The sequence below is a fragment of the Vicia villosa genome, linkage group LG6 (genome assembly GCF_029867415.1).
Source record: "Vicia villosa cultivar HV-30 ecotype Madison, WI linkage group LG6, Vvil1.0, whole genome shotgun sequence".
Taxonomy (NCBI): Eukaryota; Viridiplantae; Streptophyta; class Magnoliopsida; order Fabales; family Fabaceae; genus Vicia; species Vicia villosa.
In genome coordinates, this window is record NC_081185.1 from 125,011,600 (window position 1) to 125,017,343 (window position 5,744).

General features: G+C 34.5%; 1 long non-coding RNA gene across 2 annotated transcripts; it reads left to right on the top strand.

The window, feature by feature from the left end:
• The first annotated feature begins 340 nt into the window (after positions 1–340).
• LOC131612288 (uncharacterized) lies at positions 341–3,562 on the top strand. 2 transcript variants are annotated; one of them, XR_009287337.1, is made up of 6 exons: positions 341–563; positions 790–839; positions 948–1,015; positions 2,104–2,168; positions 2,246–3,105; positions 3,256–3,562. It is a non-coding gene; the product is annotated as an uncharacterized LOC131612288 (long non-coding RNA). The 2 variants fall into 2 exon arrangements; XR_009287336.1 differs by having other exon boundaries at positions 2,246–2,428.
• The last annotated feature ends 2,182 nt before the right edge of the window (positions 3,563–5,744 follow it).

Below are 5,744 nucleotides of genomic sequence, written 5' to 3' on the forward strand. Positions count from 1 at the left end.
CTTAATTTATAAAAAATATAGATAATTTGCGACGGTTTGTTTGTCAACCGCCTTAAAAATCTATTTACGACGGTTATAAAAACTGTCGTTGCTTTTTGAATGGTACGTGTACTAGGCTGCGACAGTTCATAAACAGTCGTACTTAATTATATATTATATATTTTAAACTGATTCATGCCTTTTCTAATGTTGTACTGATAAAATAAGTTTAAGTTTTAGTTTCCAAACGTGGGTTCGACTCCAACTTGCTTAATTTTTCATTTATGTGATGTGATATAAAACGAAACAACAAAATTTTTGGGTGCCCATTTATTTTTAAATTTAGAGAAAATTAAGTGGGTTATTTGAGCCCAATACATTACTAAAAAAAACTCTTCTTTTCCTCCCTTAAAAAAACTCTCTTCTTCCCGCGTTAGGGTTTTCTCCCCTTCAAGTTGCTGTTCCTTTTTCTTCATCCCTATCGATTTTCAAATTCATGTCAATATCAAAAGTGTGATACTTTTACAATTTCGCATACAGTCTAGATTTTTCATCATCTTCAAACCTTAACTCATGATTTGAAGGTAAATTGTTTTTTTCTCAAACTGTTTATCTGAATCATCGTAAAATCCCCAAATCCTTGAACCGGAATTCAAATTTATCTCCCAATCTCTTCGAGCTCTTCAAACTCTCAAGAAATCGAAGCTCGAGGCTAAAATTTGTGACGTAGCTTATCTTCTTCGTGGTAGGATCAGTTCCAGTTATCATATGTTCTTCGTGATTTCTAACCGTGTTTTTGCGTGTTTACAGGGTTTATCAGTATTGTTGATCTTGCATCATTGATTTCTTTGTGTGAATCTGTAAGTATTGTTTTTCTATTGTCTTCAAATATTTTTTTCTCTTTATTTGTGTGGGTTATTTGTATTTGGTGCTAGATTTTGACTACTTTTCCCATTAATTTCTTTTAGGTTTATTTGACAAACTAATTTCTAATCTATCCAAACCACTCACAACTTGTTGTTGTGCAAAGGAAAAGGTAACATTTTTCTCATTCATTACCGTATGGTTTGTGTGATTGTTCAGTTCATAGTCACATAATTCGTCAGACCCCCTACAGAACCGCGAATTGGTTCGCAAGAACCGGTTCGCGGTACTTTTGTGAACCGGTTCGCCACAATTCTCTAAGAATTCTCATGAACCAGGTAACCAAAGTACCACTGCTGCTATCTATGAAATTTTAAACTCATTCAACTGGAGTTACGGCAAATGATGCAAGCATTCCACAGTAACTCATATACCTCTAAAAGAGGTATAAAATTTATTAAACTATTACCACTTGCTCAATGAGAGTAATGGAACACAATTAACTAGGCCTTCCGATATTTTTTATTTATAAGTATCCTGGCTCTAAATATTCAGAAGATGCTCGATGTGGGACTCAGTGATAAGTATTATGTTTGACAATTCTGTTATCTCTCACTCAAGTCTAATAAGCTATATAAATTCAACTACTCATTCCATTTTAATCTTAAAATAATTAATTATTTTAATTCTAGCGTACCGAATATTATATTTGAACGTACCACGAACCCAAATAGCGTACCGACTATGTATACCCCTTGCGTACCGAATTTTTTGAGAGATGCGTACCACGTACCCGAATGCATACCACGTACCGGAACGAATTGCGAACCGTGTGACTATGGTTCAGTTCTTACCATCATAATTGTGATGGTCCTGTTTATATGTTATATTTCTATATGCATTTCAAGTTACTATTACTAATTGATGGTTGTGATTGATAAGTATAGTGAAGTACTATCAAGAATTATATTTAGTTGATTAAGTTAAAAGTAATGCTTGTTGTGTTCTGCTCAATTTTAGTTTTTTAATGATAGTTCAAAAAATATTGTTCGATTTGTGTATGTGTAGGGTTGACTTTTTAGTTACTTAAGGTTCGACTAGCTCCATACTTCTTAGGTTTCTCCTTTTTTCACCTAATGATATTGAAATTTTTTGGCACTTTTTGTAAGACCTTACTTGAGTCACTTCTTATTGTATGTTATGATTTTCTTGCACATAACAACCCATAAATGTGACACTGACCATTGTTTCCAATGTCAGGCTATTGACGACTTGACCAAGGCATTAGAGTTTGAATCCAACATAGCAGACATTTTACATGAGAGGTATTTGTCTAACACTAAGTGTTTTCATCTTGTTGTTTCAATAAGTAATTGATGCATGTATGTGTGTGTTTTTTTAGAATAAGGAATTAAGATATAGTGTGTGATAGGGGGCTGGGACCGACCTCCTATTAGGAAGGTTTACAGTAAGAGGATCAACAAAACCTCACATGTTCTGAAAAACTCTGACAGTTTCTGAAACTAGAAATCATGGTGGATTCGCCGTGCCTCGTCAAGTAGCTGAAGATTTCTTTTCATCCCCGGTACTTACTTTCAATGTCTTTCCATGTCGATGCATTAATTCCTATTCTGTCTAGTAGATTGATCTTATAGATGCTTCGAAATGACATACCCTTGTACCAGCATCTCAAATTGGTTATTTAGATTGAATTGACTCTTAAATGCATAAGTGAATGTACCAGCATCTCAAATTGGTTATTTAGATTGAATTGACTCTTAAATGCATAAGTGAATGTACCAGCATCTCAAATTGGTTATTTAGATTGAATTGACTCTTAAATGCATAAGTGAATGTAGCTTAATATATTATAGAATATACTTTTTGCACTTAGATGGAATTGGTTACTGAAGAGTATTTGGACTTAATATGTTATAGAATATACTTTTTGCATGTGAAGAGATTTTAAAAACCAATCAAATTGAAAATTTGCAAATTGGTAATGAACTTTTTCATAAACTAATTTGAAATATATTGAGTGGATCACGCCTTGTTTCTTTCATTTAATATGAATAATTTATTTCTAATTGCTGTAACTAATCTCTCTAATACAGAATATATACACAGGCTTATGTCATTTAATATGGACATTATTTCTAACTACTGTAACGAGTAGTCTGTCAAGTCAAGAAATTTCCATTGTGAAACATTGAAGCATGTAGTAATGTAGTATGGTATCAGTACACCTCATGTCTCATACAGGTCTATTCTTTAATGTTATAATGTCCATGAATGTGTATTTATTTTTGTGAAGTGTTATTTAAAGAAAAAAATTTAGAACATAGTATTTACGTTTCTAGAAAGACCTAGTCTTAATTATTTTCATCTTATATTGTGTCCTTCATTTTTCAGAATGCATTGCGGCAACAAAGCTATGTTCATGAAGTTTCAATTCATTACAATCTCAATGAGTCATACCGAGATTGGCATTGGGGGAGCAACTGATAGTTTGAGTCGCCATCAAGTTAGACTCCAAGCTTATAAGTGATACGGGAGAAAATAGTTGTCTGATTATGTATTGAAACACTTGTTGTTGATAGTGTTATTTGCTTTTGCAATATTTTTTATAATTAAATTAGATTTTGTGATATAACCCATAAATCATATTGTTATATGATGTTAGCATTCTTAAAATCACTGAAGCTATATTCTTCATCTATTTACTTTTGATTTATATTAAATTAGAGAATACTTCTAGAGTTAAAATTTAGTTTTTTTTAATTTTTTAATTATAATGCAGAAAATTGTGGGTGGAGTTTTATATTTTTTAAAATATTAATGTCTTTGCGGCGGTTCAAACCGTCGTAGTTTACTTTCAAAACAAAAATTATTGACACATTAAGAACTGTCGCAATGATAATTTGGGGGCAGTTCAGAACCGTCGCAATGATAATTTAGGGGCAGTTCAGAACCGTCGCGAATATGTACGACAGTTGGCAAGACGGTTTTCTACACCGTCGTGAAACAGCCCCGCGACAACACTTCTACGACGGTTGAGTAACTGTCGCTAAACAAACTTTACGACAGTTTGAACCGTCGCAACAAACCAAAAAAACCGTCGCAAATCACCTTTTTTCTTGTAGTGTCTCCCCCACTTAGAATATTTTCGTCCTCGAAAATAAAATCGACACAACCATCTCATCGCCAAAACTACACTTACTCTCTCTAGACTCACACCAACACAAAGGCGTCCACACCTTCAACCATACAAAGCTTTAAAATACGAGCTCTTAAAAGATCATATAGCTACTGAATCGTCTTCTCCGTTTGACCATTAGCTCGCGGATGATAAACAGAACTCAAACACAACTTAATAATTAACGCACTTTACCAACCTTTCCAAAATCTAGAAGTAAACTTTGGATCTCTATCAGAAACAACACTCAACGGAATAGCATGCCAACTCACAATCTTCTCAAAATACAACTTTGCAAGTCTCTCCATTGAATAATCCATGCTTATCGGAATATAGTGAGCAAATTTCGTCAGTCCACCTATAATGACCCAAATCTCCTCACAATTACTCGATGTCCTCGACAAACCCAAAACAAAATCCATAGAAATGCTATCCCACTTCCACTCAGGAATGGATAACGGTTGCATCAAACCAGACGGGTTCTGATGTTCAATCTTTGACTTCTGACAAGTCAAACACGAATACACAAATTCCGCAATATCCTTCTTCATACCTCGCCACCAAAATAACTTTCTCAAGTCTTGATACATCTTAGTAGCACCAGGATAATTACTCAACCACTTTGATGCCCTTCATCCAAAAATTCTCTATTTCAAATCCGAAACATCAGGAATACAAACTCAATCACGACATCTCATGACACCGTTATCATCAATCCGAAAATTATCACCTTATCCTCGATCAATCAATGTCATCTTGTCAACCAATTTCAAATTTGCTTTTTGACCTTCTCTAATATCATCAAGAATACCACAAGTAAGCTTCAACATACCAACTCAAATCTCGAAATTATTCCAACAATTCCAATTTTTGAATCATCAACATCGACATATACAATGATTTCCTACTCAATGCATTGGCTACAACGTTCGCTTCTCTCGGATGCTAATTCAAACCAAAATCCTAGTCCTTCAAGAATTCCAACCATCTTCTTTGTCTCATATTCAACTCTTTCTGATCAAACAAATACTTCAAACTCTTGTAGTCACTATACACATCGACTCTCGATCCAAATAAGTAGTGCCTTCAAAGTTTCAAAACAAAAACAACGACGACCAACTCTAAATCTTGCGTCAGATAATTCCCCTCATGAATCTTAAGTTGCCTTGGAGCATAAACTACTACTTGTCCTTTTTGCTTCAACATAAAGCCTCGCAAAACCTTCCTTCTTCTTAACCAACAAAAACAGATGCACCTCACGACGACACACTCAAAGGAATAAACCTCTTCTCAAACAAATCTTCAAGTTGACTCTTCAACTCTTTCAACATCAGAAGCAGACATCTTATATGGAGCCATCGATACAGGACTAGTTCCAGGAACTAAATTGATCGAAAAATCAACTTTTCTTTCCGGCGGTAAATCACTTACATCTTTAGGAAACACTTATGCAAATGCGCCAACTATCGGCAATTCCTCAATCGTTCTTTCCTCATGAACATCCAAAGTTGCAAACAACCTAAACAACATCGCACCATCTTGCATAGACTCATTCACTTCCAATATTATCAAGTTGGCAAGACAAGTCTATCCCATCCAATACGACCCCGTCTACTATCAACAAGAGATTAAGGGTGATCAGTTTCTCAATTTGTCAATAGATAGCTGACAACCATAATGGTAGCGTACATCATGGTTACTCAAC